At 39.8% G+C, this 17,509-nt stretch overlaps 1 protein-coding gene across 3 annotated transcripts in view; it reads right to left on the bottom strand.

Annotated features, from left to right (window-relative positions):
* The window catches only part of NXT2 (nuclear transport factor 2 like export factor 2), a gene marked incomplete at its 5' end in the record, with an annotated part of 65,707 nt that extends 48,368 nt beyond the window's left edge, over positions 1–17,339 (bottom strand). The window contains 3 exons of one of the 3 annotated variants that reach the window (XM_080624902.1): positions 14,620–14,704; positions 16,563–16,777; positions 17,213–17,339. Of the gene's footprint in view, positions 1–14,619; positions 14,705–16,562; positions 16,778–17,048 lie in introns of all 3 variants that reach the window. The other 2 variants (XM_080624901.1, XM_080624903.1) reach the window with 2 other exon arrangements.
* Positions 17,340–17,509: the final 170 nt, after the last annotated feature.

Genomic DNA, 17,509 nt, shown 5'->3' with positions numbered 1-17,509 from the left:
TCTCTGGAGCGTCTTTCTTATGACTGTCTCTGGGTTATACAGCTAATAAAGACAGACCACATGTAGACACAAGTATTATTACACAAGAGCTGTTCTGGTGTAAATGTCCAGTTTTTAGCTATGAAAAAAGAGACTCTCTGAGACTCATTTTATATTATTATAATTAAAAAGAAAATTCTATTTCTAGATTCAATTCTCTTGCAAATTCTGAAATATTTTATGAAGTCACAAAACCCAGTCAACTTCTGGAGTGCACTAATGCTGTTCCATGACTACAGCTGGCTGCATTCCAGCCCAACATGTTGACTCACAAACTTAGTGTCCCTGTTATTCTTACAAAACCCTGTTCTTGTGTGTGGCACGAAAGCTTAGGATTCTCTTAAACAATACATTTTTAGAGGCTCATTCTTGGTAGTCAGCTAATCATGTGTGAACTCCCTGCAAATATTTAAAAAGCAAGCCAGAACAGTTGTGTTGACTCAAGAGTGCATTATACCACCTTTCGGTCAGGTAATGTACACACAAGGAGTCCCTCTCATTACAGACACTGCCAAAGGGTCAAATTCTTGCCCTTTTTGGCAATCCAGAAGCATAGCTCTGTTAGATGCTTTAAGAAATTAGAGAAATGTATGAGATCTTTGGCACTCTGCCTTGCTTCTGCTTTACAGGCAGGCTCTAGCACCCTTTATCCTCTTCAAATGAGATCCTAAACACATGGGAAGCCAGAAAAATAAAGGGCACTTACCTTTTTATAATTCTAAATATCTAAGTAATCTTAAAAATGGTACTTTCACTACTTTAATCTTAATATTTTCATGCATTGATTGCTACATATCCACAAACATTTCATTCGTACAGACAGATCATGAGGAAATATTTTAGCATCCTACAGATTCAAAAGCAAACCCCAAAAACTTATCAGCAGCAATGGAAATAAAGTGCAGCAGTTTTTTGCATGAGAATTTAGACACGCAAATCCAGATCACATCTAAATATCCATGAGCGTCAAATCTTTGAGAAGATGCTTGTGAAAAATAACATTCTTATCAGAGATTCAACAGGGTAGACTTTCCATACTGTATTGGGAATAAAAAAGTCTTGGTCACTCATTGAACAAATTTGGGCAAATTTATATGAATTTTAGCAAAGCAACTTTAGGTATCACCAGCTTTCAATTATTTGATATCCCAACCAGCTGTAGCTTGTTAAACAATATTCAGAAGTATTTCATGTGACGTTAATCAAGAAATCATTTCACAAACATGATCCCAGGAAAAAGCACATAGCATTGCATCTGTGTGAAGGCACCAAAGTTGAGAGATCAGGCAGGTGACAAACTGACAGAAACTCCAAATTTCAAGATACAGAAACTGTAATTTAGTATGTTTTTTAAAACCTGTCCTATCTTTGGTAAGTGATCTTACTTTCTATGAGGCTGCTCTAGATTTACTACGCTGCTAAGAACAGAACAAGTCTCAGAGAAAGGGGAATGAAGTGCACTCATATACTTTGACACACTCTTTAAGTTATCTTTTTTGCAATGAAAGCACAACTTTCCTTTCCTTTCCTTTTTGCTCTTAAAAGCGTAAGATAGAATTCTCTTTCCACAGCTTGCAGAAGGAAAATTAACTAACATGCACAGCACATGACTCCACCCTATCTCCCATTTTAGGCTGCACCCACTCCCAAAATAGCAGTGCTTGTGCCACGCAGTGTTAGTTCACTTTGCAGCAGCTCTAGTGGATACCTATTTATTACGGGCTGCAGACACAAGAAGGAGAGTGTGTTATTAACTGTGTGAATAGTAAAAATGTGAATTTTAATTGACAGTTGGCTAAGAAAATCAAGTATGTTTGCCTAAGAAATATAATATTTGCTTACAAGAAGTTTGAAAATGAATACAATTAAACACGTAATTCAGCTTTGCCCATGCAAACGTGAGCAGCCTATAGCAATCTTCTCTGTTATCTCAACTTATTCAGTACTCCAACACAGAATTGTTTTAAGTATATCACAATGACATGAGGTTGTTGCAGAATATTATGTGGTGTTCATATGAAAACTAATCTCTGACAGCTCTCCCATGAAACAGAAAAAATCGGATTTTCCACAGATAAACCCCACCCAGTCCAACTCACATTGCTACTACTGCACAGCAACTTCCTTCACTCCAAAAACCTGGAAACATGTCAAAACTTTTCTAAAAATACTGTTTTCCTTTTTCCACATAAGTAAGCAGAGGCAAAGACACTTTAAGTGACTTAAGTTTGAATATAATCCAACACCCATTGTAAACATTATATTACACCATCTTTCCAAAAGGAGTCAGGAAGTGATACCTGACTGCAGATGTATTTGTCATACTATTCCCAAAAGATATTATGCAACACTGTTCTGTTTATTAAATCTTCAGATTTATGATCAATAATAATGTTAATTGACTTCATTAATGACATTTAAATCTTGCCACAAACAAACAAACTAGCTTACGTACTTTGGAACTATAAATCATAGTTTCTTCTGGCTCGTCTACAAAGAAGTGTAACACGGGTTCATAAACATGTGGTTAATCTCCAGAGATAGCGGCTTTGGCGGGTCACAGACATTCTGAGTCTTTTATAATCAACAGAAGAAACTCCTGAGATGAGTGCCTTTTAGACCTAAACCCACTGGGACGGCAGAATGCCTCTTGGATCCAGGAATAAGGCATTTGCTCTGGCAATGACTGAAGAGTTTTCATCGTCCCACTACAGACTGAATATGTAACAATTCCAGAAATGGTTAATTCTACACTATATTACACACATAGTCTATTGAGTTACTCACATCAACAGGAAATACAGCAGATAATACAGCAAACATTGTGTAAAGGATGTAAACAGTATTATCTTTAAAGAAATATTAATGACCTCTTCTTTCAGGAATCTGTCTTGATTTCCTATGACTGGAATGATACAGTTCAAGACAGAGACACATGATGAAACAGTGGAGGATGTCGCTCAAGGGAGTAGGAACAGGAGCTTTCTGAATGAAGATAAAGGGGCTTTGACTTAATAGGAGCAAATTAAACAGGAATAGATGAAAAAATTTGATCCGGAATTTTTCCGTGCAAGTTTTATTTTCCAAAGTTTCTGAAATTTACTTTCCCATTTATCTTCAGCAATCTCAATGTAGTTTTTGTCTGAAAGATTAGGTTGATAGCTGCATTAATGAAAGAGCTAATCATCAACAGAAAATAAATCGCCTGGGTTTCAAAGAAGCTCTGAAAAACAAGAAAAAACACATTCAATCTAATAAAACCAAGAAAAATTTCTGGACTACAATGTGGTTCTGAAAATCTGTACTGCCAAAGGTGAATTTTACATCACATTCTAATTCTCAGACTTGGAGCAAGTTTTCTTTCAGGAAGAATGCCATTTCAGAAGTGCAATGCCTGCTCTCTCCATGAAAAGATTTGTGCTTCCTGTAACTAATGTACTAACAGACTTCAAATCATTTTTGGATTGATTCTGTTCAAATGCCATCAAATTGTTTTTAGCCCTGCCATTAACAGACTTTGGCCTTTTATCTTCCCATCTCAGTTTTCTGCAATTCCTCATTTTCAGTCCATTTGAAGTGCTATTTCTGGGTTTATATTTGTATTGTAGATATGATACAATGAACATTTCCTTTTATCAGTTATCTTTACTTTTTGACAAGTAAAAATTTGGGAGCAATGAAGATGTAAGGCAGAGAAACTACTGATGACCATGATGACCATATCCTCCTCCTGACTCATGCTGAAGACAAAAGGTATCGAGCAATTAATACTGATTATTCAACTAAATTAGATTTCTGTTAATTTAGTATTATATCCCATTGCAAACTTTTTACACGTTTTCCTGTTGTTGTAGTGAAGTTATTGATGTAAATTCAAAACAAAAACCTTTCCTAAATGTAATGCCACAGACTGTGGATCCAAATTTAAGTCTAACCACCGAATGAACCTCAGGTCCAGTCCCAGCAGCAGCGTGTTTCCTTACCACCACTGCAGGCACAGCTTCAGAACTGACTCAGCTGCAATGATGAAACCCCTGAAACCACTGACATCCTTTCTCGTAACACGATGAATTTTTCTTGCTCATCTCCCATTCAAGTACAGACGAGGACCAGCTCTGCTTAGTTTCTGGGATATTACATGATCCTACCTCGAGCACAAAAGCATTTTAACTAACATGCTCATTAGCTTTCTTCATGTTAAAGTGATTAACATGTTACCTCTTGCTAATTTGTGACTCAAAGGACAAAACATTTGTCATTGCCCATTTCTGGAGTTTTGTTACATTTATTTACTTTTTTCACTATTGCAGCAATCACAACCTCTATGAAATGAGACACTAACTGAGACACCATTTCTACAAAAATCCTTTTCAATACCTAAATATATATATTTTAATTACAGAGATGCAGTAGTATATGTGTAATAAACCAAATTATTACCTCAAACCCTGTAATACACTCAGTGCTACCGCTGATTATCTAATGACTAAATCTATTCATTTAGATACCCATAATTTATGTTTATAAGTTCTATATCAGGTTTCTCTTCTGCTCTGGAATACTTATTCCCTGGCAAAGATGCCTTGCGTATGGATATTAGGCATGACAACCAGACATGACGGCAGACTTAACTCACGCCGCTGATACGTTATGCTGAGGTAAACCATCTTTGGAAAAAACAAAGGGCACAGGCAAACCAACCTTGCTGAATGGCTGGATTCTTAGTGGGCACAGCATCCTGCTAACGTATCTGCATGGCTTTGGGATGCCACACAAGGTTTCTTACCTCTGCCACAGCAGAGAATTAACACTTCTGAGTCAGAGCTAGATCGTGGCTATCTTGGACTACAGGCAGAAAAAATTGGGTCTGTTTGCACAGGCATGCCCAGACCCATTCTAGTGAAGATTTCAAAATGGTTAAAATGTATTTTATGGTCTTGAAATAAATACATACAGCCAAATAGACCTCTTGCTTACACAAGAGCAAATCGGGACTAACCATTTAATTTGCAGATCATTAAATTCAGGTTTGCTTTTCCAAATTTCCACTGAAAGATCTGCTCCTATAACTTGGAGGTGGCAGAAGCAACCACTCATCCATTTCAGAAGAGATCCTGGCCCAACCAATACTACTATTTACCTTTAAGAGAGCAGCAGAAAGATAAAGGACCATAGATTTTTAACAGAGAGATTTGCTGAATAAAGTAGGACTAATGTTACTGTTTAGTTAGATACTTGATCTTAGAATGTGAAGACCTAATCTAGGGTGGCTAGAGTATGTTAAGAACAGGTGAATTATCACAGATCTCCTTTAGCTCTCTCCTGCACATCCTAATGCCATCAAGTTTTACTCTTTCAGTTCCAATTTTGCTACTAGATGATTGCTCCCACTCTCTTTATGAATGGCATACTTAATGGGTAAGAAAATATTTTTGCATTCCTCCATTCATTCTTTCTTTCCTCATTTTCCATTAACTTATCAGATTCCACTTTGATAGTCTTCTAGAGATTTTAAACTACCCTTTATATCAGTGACTTTGATGTTAAATAGTGTCACCAAGGTCATTCTGACAGAAGGACCAGAAGTAATGTCTGTTTTGAAACTGAGTGCTCTGTTTTAATCTGTTTATTTCTGTACTAAGTCCAGGCACTTTGAGTTGTCATGATGACTCAGAGCAAAGTTGCAAAGCCTCAGTTCTACAAAGAGATTAGTCACTTTGTTTTTTTGCGCTGAGCTGCCCTGAGTCAGCTTCAAATTGTTGCACAGAGAGTACCTGGGTACATCTTCAAGTGGCACAGGTAACTTTAGTGCAAGTTTCTGAAAGAAAAGCAGTTTCTGTGTATCTGAGCAAATAACTGAGCCTTCCTTTTCTAATATCCCCAAACAAGAACTGGGTTTTAGAATAAATAAATTATAACAGTGCGAATGCTGATTTACATTCTTCCCCTTAGCCAAGGAGAAACTTTAGGGTTAGCAGCCTGAATTTAATAAACTCTGAGTATATGAAGCAATCAGTTGAGTGACACTCTTAACTTCATGAACTATTTCAAGGGTTAAAAATTTACACACCAAAAGGTCTACTTTATTTTTGTCCTTTCAGTCACTGGAAATAGTTCTTTTGCTTTTTAATTTCAGCAAAACTCAAGGTTTATGCAATTAGGCCACCTCTTTACTTAATTGTACACAGGGGTTCTAAGTTTACTATGATTCTAAACAAGTGTCTCATTTGTATGGACCTGGTTTTTATTGATTGTCTGAGCTATATTTTTGTTTTGCTGGATGTACATGTATTTGTTGTGTGTATATATATATATGTGAATATATGTGTGTGTGAGCCCACACTGTTAATTTTACAATGACTGGAGCTGGCGTGGGAAGTTCTTTAGTCTGTACACTGTGTATCAGCTAGATACAATTCACACCATTTGCATGTATGTCAAAACTCGGTGTATTTGCAACACAGAGTGTGAAAATGAAGTGTATTACTACTGTAATGTTTTTACATCTACAGATCACAGAATCAAAGAATGGTAGGGGTTGGAAGGGACTTCTGAAGATCATCTAGTCCAACACCCCTGGTAAAACAGAGTCACCTAGAGCAGGCTGCCCAGTATCGTGTCCAAGCAGGTTTTGAGTATTTTCAGAAGAGAGACCCCAGCTGCTCTCGGAAGCCTGTGTCAGTGCTCTGTCACCCTCCATAATCTTCCTTTTGCTTCTGATGTGCTTGAAGAAGCCCTACACCTCTGGACGTAAACTCTATAAACTCAGTGGGAAAATACACTAACTCAAATTGTCTCTCTAGCCAACAATATCATCCTGATGCTTTCTGGAGAAAAAGCCCATGAGACACCTTATAATAAACTATCAGATTTCTCTCACTCACACAGCTGTATTAATGCTTTTATGTGGGTCTTGACACATGGCAAAATAACCTGAGGGCTGAAAGTAGCGAATTTAGAGAAGGAAGATGACCCAATCCACTTGTCAGTTATGACGTATTAGTGTTGCTCTTGTTGCTCTATGGCGATTTTGATTTCTTTCCACCTGTATTCATCCCCCTCTCCTAACAGTATGTCAGTTACCTTTTCAGAACGGCCCTCCTTACAACTAACACATCATGCTGTTTTACTAGGCATTCAGAAGGCTTTAGCATGCCTTCTAACCATAGCATATTCAAGAACAAGCAAATGTTCATGTCTTGACTCAAGCTAAAACATTTCACTATTTTCAAGAGAAATTGTGGCCATTTATTTGTATTTCATTTATTTTCTAGAGAAAATATTATGGTAAACACGCCTCAAATGCGTAATCACTGTATGAAGGAATCACATCAAATATGACTTTTTCTGCGTAATCCCTTGACACCTGTTTATATTCTAACTTATTTAACAATCATTATTGATTATTAATATAATAATTATCAAACTAACAACAGGCATTTAAATATTTAAATAAGAGTAACTGTAGGGGTATTATCTGTTGCACTTGTTTGTTCTTTCAGCGAACTTTACGCCAATCATAGAGACAGCCTAGACCAGGTTTCGCAGCTTTACCTTCTACACCATAAGGGTATACCTTTTAGAATGACTGTTACGTTCCTAAAAAACAGTGGCACATCATAATTTTTATAATAATCATAATTTATTACTCAGTCTTTTCTTTTTTTTGAAGTGATGAAAAGTAAAGCTTGGCAAGCGTAAAAGATTAACAAGGATAACAGAACAGCCCTGACAACTGAGTATCAGTAGACAGCAAATACTCAGTGACAATCTGTTGTTTAATTTATTGCAACATAATGTTTGCTGGCTTTATTATAAACTATTTTCTTTTGTGAAAAATTTCAGTTGTTGTGAAAACTACTTGTGACTCTGTGAAAGTTCTTTCTGAAGAACAAACGTAGGTGTAAGGATCGTACCAAATGGAATCTCAAGTTACATGCTTAAAATTAGATTGCACAATCCATATTTGTGTTGGTGAGCAGCTACTTACCCAAGCAGTCCTACAGGCTAAGCTGAACAAATTGATATTTCCTCATGCATTTCCTCCTGTATTGATAGGTGTGTAATTTGCTCCTTAAGTACATGGTTCAGGTAATTAAAAAAACCCCAAAACTATAAAAGTTTAGATGTCTCACATTGAAGTGACCAATTTCAACATACACTATCCTATCTGCTTTAGATTTTCTTCCTTTATAAACCAGGAAAGAAATCACTGCCAGGCTTCACACAGAATTACTGGTGCTACCAACTCAGGAATTCTAAATGCCTGATCCCTAGTAGGTTACCAGAATCATTAACCTCTTTAACTATTAAGAACAATGGACCTTTGCATTGCTAGCCGATCTAATACTAACAAATGAATACTTTAATCTCAATTATTTACAGGTAAATCACTGTTCATCTGTAAAATCTGCTGAATGAATCTGTTAAAAGTCATTGCAGAGCTTAATTAGCTCATCAGCTGATTATTTGCTCATGCTAGCCTTAAATTCTGAAATTTAACACAGAGGAAGTATTTCTGTTGTTTTACATGTGAGTACAACTCAAAAAGAAAATACCAAGAACTGATCTGTTTAATTATATTTTACTTGGTGATTATTAGTCTTGCCAAATCTGCCTGGAATCAAACACTACTTGGCAAGCCATGTAAGTATTGCTGATGTATTCTCCCACTGCAACTGATTTGCTCCCTACAGGATGAACAGTGAGTGACCAAGGAAGAAGCATTAGTTTCAGACCTGACAAGTGAGTACTGTGTCCCACCTGCCTACAAATGAGCAGTATAACACACTCAATACATCGGACATCTGATGGTCTCAAAAGTCTGTATGGAGGTTGTAAGGCATTCTTGCGTTCTGCTGTGTCATCACTCTATCCTTCCTGAAAGCTATTACCAAGGGCACACCATATTAATGAGCAAACTTCAGAGACGTCATTTCCTTCCATGAGCAAGTGGAGAAGTTGGGGGAAACTGGGTTGGAAGTAAACATAATCATCATTTCGCTCCCTCCTCTGTCAGCAGAGCTGACTGGACACGACAGAGGGAATATGCTCCATCTGGCAAGGGCTGACTGCATACTCCCAGCTTGTGCAATGCTGCAGCTCAGGGGAAATGTGATTCAGAGGACTGCCTCTGACTCATAATTTCTTTCTGAGCTCCATCTGAACTGGTAAAGTTTTGTCCCATACTGGGAACAACCAATTCCATCTCAGCCTACATTTTGAAGTGTGCAAAATTCAAAAGCCCTCACTTTGTACGGGACATAATACAAATTGTTTTCTACTGAGCACTACTTTGCAGTAATAAAGCAGGACTAATGTATTTTATATTGACAAAAAAAACCACCCACCCACTGCAAGTGATGTTAAAACGTAACCCAGTAGGTGTAGTATCAGTGTTTTCTGGAATGTCTGTATTGTCCTGCTACACATCTAAGATGATTCCATATCCATGTACAGGAGGTCTATCGGTCACACATGTGGAAAACCGAGCCGTTAATCACGTAAAGCTCACCGGGCTCCCCTTGTCAGCCGGTCACAACCCTGCCGGCCTCCTGAGGGCGGGAAGCGCCAGGCCGCGGAGAGACCTGCAGCGGATCTCGCGAGAGACAAGGCCTGGCCGTTACTAGGGCAACCAGCCCTCCACCCCATCATCCCCTCCCGGGCTGCCCGCGACGCGGCAACGTGCGCCGGCTCCAGCGGTGGGTGGTACTCGTGGCCATCGCCCTCCCTGTATCTACACGGGAGAGGTGCTCCGACAAGAATTAGCCGCTGCCCAGGCCCCAGGCTGTGCCGGACCCCCTCACGGGTGACGGATGGCGACAACGGGACAGCACCGACGACCTGCTCAGCCCTGTGGCAGAGATATGAGAGGCAGCAGAAAGGTGATGGAGCATCGGGGAGTCTGAGAAAGGGACAGACTAGTGGAACTATGCTCTGCCCTCCCTGAGAGAGCAACAGCCACTAGGGAAAAAACAAGCTCAAGGGGATCCCTTATCCTCCCCCTACTCACTCTGGTTGCTCCTCCCATTTCTTTGCCAAAGGACCACCTTTATATAATCACAGCCTGGTGTGGGTTGGAGGGGACCTTAAAGTTCATCCAGTTCCAACCCCCTGCCATGGGCAGGGACACCTTCCACCCATCCAACCTGGTCTTGATCAAACTCTTTTTCCTTCTCTCTTCACTGGCTTTGCTGTCTGCCTCATTGTTTCACACACATACTCCTTGAAAAGTCAGCAGTATCCTGAAATCCTCACAAAAGCTGCTACATCTTTAGATGACCTCATAAAAACAACTTCAGAACTTGAGATACCCAACCCACACGATAGATAATCCATTTGATAAGCGAGGCACTACAGAGCAAAGGTTGCAGCTTGTCCACAGCAAATGTTTTTTTCCAAGAGATCACACAAAAGACACAACAAAACCACGGTTTGTCCTGTTTACTCCTTATTTCTCCCTGAGGCTACCTGCTAGCCTGAAATGTACCACTAGCTATCCTCACCAAACAGTGCAGTACATGGAAAGATACAGCATTGAGGACGCAGATTTCCAGGGTTTTACCTCATCCTAACTTTAACTCGATCCTGTAGTCTGACTCTTCCTGAGCAGCTGGAGTGCATTACAACTGTGTCTGCATTAGCAAGAAAACACAGAGCAGTAGAGGGTAAAGAGTTGGTGCTGAAAACTTGGTGTCCACTCAACATGCATTTTGCAGTCTACCTGACAGTAGCTCTTGGCTGGTTCAATGAACAGATAATTCATCACCATGCTGCTGTACCACAGCTTCTGGTCTAATTTCATCCGAAAGGAATTCAGTTTGTGCACTCCAGGACTGCTACACATTGCAAATCAAAGCAGGTGAGTAGGGACAACTAAAAAATTGGTTTCCAAGTTAACTTCTAATCCAAACGAAAATACTGACATAGATACATCATGACTGTGCTCCTGGAATGCATCTTTTGGTTTAGATTCATCAAAAAGGAATTCAGTTTGCATGCTCCAAGACTCTCTTCTTCAAAAGCAAACTCTTGAACCTAAAATGCTAATACAGACACCCCCCTTGCAATCAAGGCAGAGAGGAGCTCTGTTCTTTGCTTCACCCTATGCTTTCTTGCAGAGCTCTACACGGTTAGTTCACTTCTTTGTAGGCATTTGTGCTTCAGAATGGTAAAGTTACGTGGATAGTGTCATTTACGACAGCCCAGCTCAATACGGTGAAGAGACATAAACCACTCCTTTACTACCTTGCATGGGCTACCTGCATTTAGATAACAGCGTCTAAGGAAGAGACACGCTCAAAGCCTCTATCAGCCGTTCCTGCAAGTATGTAAAACTGGCTCATACCGCCAGGGGCAAAGGCACTTTCACCCTGCCTTTGCCAAGCACTGATGACTGCGGTTACCACAGATACTGACTGTTTGAGGAAGGCTGAAAGGTAACCCTAAGCTGGTGCTTTCTTTGTAATGGCAATTGGCCATATTTGTTTAAAAAAACCCCAACATAGTAATAGTGAAATTACAATATTATTTCTTACTGACAGAAGGTTTGGTATCCTCACAAATGGATTATGCTGTCTCTGTATCACAAATGGAGGCATTTCTGAGCTGTCAGTCAAAGATAGTGTAAAGCAAAAATACCAGGCCAACTTTCCCAACAGAAAGCTCAGACTCAGTTGAAAAAGAAAACAACATGTGGCTGTGCCAGCCTCTGTGTGCAAAGGGATTCTATATGCCAGGATACCTTCTTTAAAATATTTTCCCTTAAGTTAGATGATCTTTTCTCTTCTGATAAATACTTTTCCTAAACTCAGGTGATCATTTGTTGCTCCATTATACAACATCACATTTCTAACAAAGCATCTTCATGCTCTTGTATCAGAAAGTAAAAGAAATCTAAATAAAAAGCTGATTAACTGTGCATTTTTTCTCTAATTAAATTGTTCATAAACATTTAAAATATATGCCCTTACATAACAAGGAATGATACTTCAGACAAAGTTAGGGGAGTCCACAGGAAGTGTTTTAAGAGAATTAGTTTGTTAGCCATGACTAGATTAAAAGTTCAATATATTTTGCCATGCATATGAGAGAGTTCTTTCTTTCTTACACCAAAAAGAAAGGACAATTTCTGCCAATTAGGCAACAGAAGAATATATAGAAGCTAAATGAAAACAGTATCACACGAAACTGTTTAAGTAATAGTCAATTCATTAAGTGCGGCTGTGGTTGCGACAAGCATAAACACACTCATTGGCCAAGACACGTATCGCTGGACAAACTCAGGTTAAAAACAATCTGACCTCCACTGGAATTCCAGTATTGACAGTCTGAGACTGGAGCTGTCATGAGAAAAAACAAGTACAAAACCACACAACTGTGGTTGCTCCCTGTCCTGCTAAAGAAACCTCCACTAGGAAGGGAAGACACAAACTACCTAAAACTTCCCAAGTCAAAAAATGGAACTGAAAGGCAAGTAACTAATGGAGATGGTGATTGCAGTAGCTGGATCATCCCGCATAAAGCTGGAACTTCTTATTTATAAACTGTCCTGGGCACATTTCCTTTAACTTCCACTAATGATTTTTTAAAACCAAAGAATGAAAGACATGCTGGCTAATCGATACACAACAGTTTTTCAGCAGGTATGATGTGCTAGCAAAGATAGTAATAGGAAAGGGTCATCTGCACTCAATTTGGGGGAAAATTGCTTTCCGTTCTGAAAACAGTCCTTTCTGCTCATTAATGCTTGAAAACTAGTGCTAATTGTACCACTTTGCATTTCCAGTTACATAAATGGGTATCTTTAATTTCTGTTCCACCCTGCTATTCTCCAAAGAAAATCTGTGAAATTAGTGAGTAGAAGTCTGGTTTGTTCAGTAGTCTCCATATCTTACTGACCTGGACAGACAACAAACTGTGTATTGCAAAAGGGCACATTTATGGTGGATTTTTTTTTCTTCACTAAAGTGGTTGCATAATATTTCACATAATCCCAAAGCTGTCATCACTATATAACCCAAATAGCAACTATCCGTTAACAGGAAAACAAGTAGGCAAAATAATCTTACTATTCATCCCTGATCCAGTGAGAAAACATTTTGCAGATTGGAGCGTATGCCTTTGAAAACCAGCATTCTGTGGCTCTTTTCACTGCATGGTGACACTATCCCCAATTATACAGAACAGTAAAGAAACCAAGCGTTTCTGTAGACAATTATGTGCCAGGATTAGATAGATGGTGAAAGAAGAATAATGGAACAAGTAAACAAGCGGATCCTCATTATTAGAGAGGTGCTGAGCACTCGCTTCTCCCTCTAAATTAAACTGGGCAACTTTTATTAATATGCCTGCCTTTAATCTTTGTGCCTAAAAACCTTAAATTTAAATCAATGCATTTTCATAAATGAGCATCATAGGAAGTGCTGTGAAGGTTCTGGTGTCTTATTTCCAACACAGTAAGAAGGGCTTGGATGAAAGAAACAAGAGTTTGAGTACCTTACACCTGGAAAACTCACATTTAGGGGATGCACAGTGGATTCCATGCAGTTGTAGGGATAAAGGAAGTGCTTGGCTTTCAGTGATTTTTATACACCCTTGATACCGTAATACCTGAGGTTCTCAGTCATTAACAGATTTTATCTCCAAAGACACTCTTTTGAGGAAGGGAGGAATTACTATTTCCATTTAATGACTAAGGAATTGAAGAACAAAATAGATTGAGAGATTTGCCCAAGGATGTAGTGCAAACCTGCCACAAACTGAAACAACAGCTTAGAATTCCTGATTTGTGCCTTAAACATAGGCATTTTTGTCCTGATCTTGGTTAAGAAATGTTGCAAACATTCATTTTCTCATTCCACTCACGCCGACTTCTAGGGAAGAGTTTGGGCCATGAATATGTATTATGAAGAATTACATTAGTTACTTTCAGGAACTAACTTAAAATAGTTAATAAAATGCTAGAAAAGTATATAAATCTATAAATTAGTGAAACAGTGTTAACACATGAAAACTAAGGAGCTACTATCACTCAGCATCCTTTGGTTGCTAAATACGTCTGGGATATTTTAATTCTAAATTTCGACAAAGAGGTAATGTGGAGTTCCTTTCTTTTCTATGAACATGTCATGTGTAAGACTGAGCTAGGATTGTGTTCTACTTCTCAACAAAACTTTTCTATCTTTTACTGGGCAATTATTCTTGTAGATGCAACTGAGGATGAGTATAATATAGGCTGGTGAATCTAGAAGAAATGAGCAACAAATTATGTGTCATTGTAGCCACAACCTCTTATATCTTAACTGAATTAATAATATTGATCTTTGTGGAATTTCATGGGCACCTATACAGACCCACTGCTTGTCCCTCAATGCTTCCGTAGCAGATGACATACACAGCCCTCCATTTGGCTCAATGGTACAACTACCAATCACTTAATTACTTCACATTACCAACATTATAGCCACTTGTGGAAACTGTGGAAATGAAAGAAATGGTTGCAAATTTCTGGTCTTTTACAGTGCATGCCTCATGCAGACACTAGAAAGAGCAAATAAACAAAACACAAAGCAAACATACCTCCAGTGCTATGAACTACAGGTTCTTCAAGTCTGGTGGAGATCAAGAGACACGCAGAGAGCACCTTGATTTCCCGTTACAGCTGCTGTAAAACAATGCAACCACAGTTAAGGAAGCATTTCACACTCAGGCTATGTTTGTTTCTGTAAGTGAAACTGAAGAACATAGAACTGACTCGATAGAACAGTGAGGCACTGACTTTACAGAGTAAACTATGGCGATGTGCCAGACCAATAGCCAGAGAAACACTGAGACAAACCTACAAAAGTTTAAGTTGTAATAATTTGTGACATAAAAAGAGAGTAAAACTAGATCACATCCCATAACTGTTATTTCAATAATGGATGGATCTCATACACTAACAGGTATTCTTACGTATTTTAAATGTAAGATAAAAATAAAAAATCATTACTGAAGAAATAATTACTTTTGATTCAGTAACTGCATCAAAACAACATGTATTTGAAAAGAGATAAAACAAATGAGTTATTCTTCCTACTAATGAAAGTTGAGAAAGCATATGCAAAACAGAGATCAGTTTGCAGTTCGGGGAAGTATTTCCTAATAGTCACATAGAAAAATGAGAACAGGTTAAGTTTTCAGGAAGGCAGATCACTCCTTCTAAGCCAGAAAGGGCCCATAAGAAAAATCCACTTCCATAAGGTTTGTTTGTTTGAGCACACATGCTCACCACCCCAGTGTTCTGCACAACTGAATTAGGTATCTGTCGCTTTCTCAACTCCCTAGTAAAAACACTGCAAGTGCAGTGTAAGAAGAAAGGCTTTAAAAGAGACCAGGAAACACCAGTACATTTCTTCTTGCATATAGAGGCAGCTTACTCATAGTTACTGTCAAACAAGCCCAGAGGTTGATGACTAAAAAAAAAAACCATAAACAAAATAGAAAACCCAAGCCCTTTCTTTCAGATCATTTCCTTTCTTCCTCCCACATGTATCCTTCAGCAACCAGCTGGAATAAGCATGCAGTGAACGCAGTTCACCTTGCTCTAAAGTCTTAAGGCTTTACTGTATTTAAAACCACTTCAAATTTTCATGTATAAATCATAGAAAGGAACCCAAACAATATATGGAAATGTGCAATCTCAGCTCCACCCAACTCAAGGACCAGGTAGAAAACAATCAAAACCAAAAGGAATATATCTTCAAAAACCAATTTGATTCTACCAGGGGCTATGAACAATATAATGCAGTATAACTGTATAGCTGTTGCTATATTGCATGGCAGAATCAATGCTACTGTGTTTAGTCATGTATCTTCATAGTAATTTCATAGTTTAAATGTCTTTAAAAACTAAATTAAATCTCAGTTTCCTACCATTTGTAATATTTGTTTGGGGAATAATTACTTTCTGTAGCTACAAGTTATTCACGTATTGCCGTAACACTGATGAGCTATAACCATGGGTAAGAACGCACTGTGTTAAGATGCTGTAAAATCACAAAACAAAAGAAAGATTGCAGTTTAAACACATGATGAGCAGGGAGTGAACAGACAGAGAATGAGGAAGTATGAACAAATAATGAGGCATTAACAATCAAGCAATCAATATGTGAAGTATGAGATTTGGTGTGCCAGCTTCCAAAGTGAGTTACTGGGGACTCCAACGAACATCTTTTCCCACGTGAGAGGCAGAAGGAAAGAAAACAGAGGTATTTATCTAGAACTTTAACAAGGGGGTGGTGGAAGCTGGTGCCAGGAGTTTGGGAGAGACGCCATCTACATAATCAATCAAAGGTGAGGTAGCCAAAGAATGACCGTGAAAGCAAGTCAAGTACATCAGGTCTGAGTGACAGAGAAGAGAGAGCTTGTAAAGAGACATATGGCCAGTATCACTGGCTAGCGAATGTATTATGGGAAAAATAAGATTATTTTTACACCTGCATGACCAGTACAGGCAAACTCCTAACTCAAACTGAATATACCTTTGGCAGGGACACCTTCAGTAGAAATAAGAAAGCGCCAGGGATGGCATCAGCAGACACCACCTCGACCTCCTCTGCCACACAACTGCTGCAACGGTGCGGTTCAGCACAGGAAGGTGGGAACCTGCTTCTCTTTTGGCGTGACAGCTTCTGGGTAGGGTCACAACTGCTCTGCTTAATGGCAATTAAACGCCTCTGCCAGGACACCCGGTGAGCTGGCAAAGGGGAGAATTAAGAGAGGAGGCCGGTGAATGGCTAGAGATGGCCCCATACCCTCCAGTACTGTCTCTTAAACGGTGCAACATCCACACATTCCTAGAACATGGATCATTCAGTAACGTCTAGCCCCGTATTTTAACAACAATCAATCTAGATGGAGGAGAGTGAATTTTACAGCACACAAATGTCCCTTCACAATCTGACTGCCACACAGAGTGACTTTGCTCCTCACTCATCACATTCTGATCTCAAACTCGGGGACTATACCCGTGGCCTGCTTGGATACCACAGGCTGCCGATCACACGCTGTACCAAGCACCAGCGCACGTCGCTGACCGTGCCAAAGCAACCCTGCCCGGCACCCGACAGCCCCCAGACTGCGGAGGTGCCAGATGACACAGGACTGTCTCCGAAGCACCCTGTGCCGTTACCGCGGGCAGTGCGTGGCCGGTCCCGCAGGGCGCTCCGCTGCGCTCCCCTCACACAGCGGCTCTGCGCACGGCACCAACGGCCGCTCACGCGCCCACGGCAGGTTGTTTACTTCCTCCGCAGCGCGCGCGCCCCCTCACCCCTCCCCGCGCCCCGCCACCGCCCCGCGCGCGCGGCAGCCCCCGCCCAGCTCCCCGCCGGCCAATCAGGGCCGCCGGCGGCCGCGCGCGCAGGGGCAGACTTACCCCCCCCCCCTTGCAACAGGAGCAAGGCGAAGGTAACGTCAGCAGGTAACTTGG

Source organism: Psittacula echo, assembly GCF_963264785.1.
Source record: "Psittacula echo genome assembly, chromosome: 8".
Classification (NCBI taxonomy): domain Eukaryota; kingdom Metazoa; phylum Chordata; class Aves; order Psittaciformes; family Psittacidae; genus Psittacula; species Psittacula echo.
This window is presented reverse-complemented; position numbering and strand designations above follow the sequence as displayed.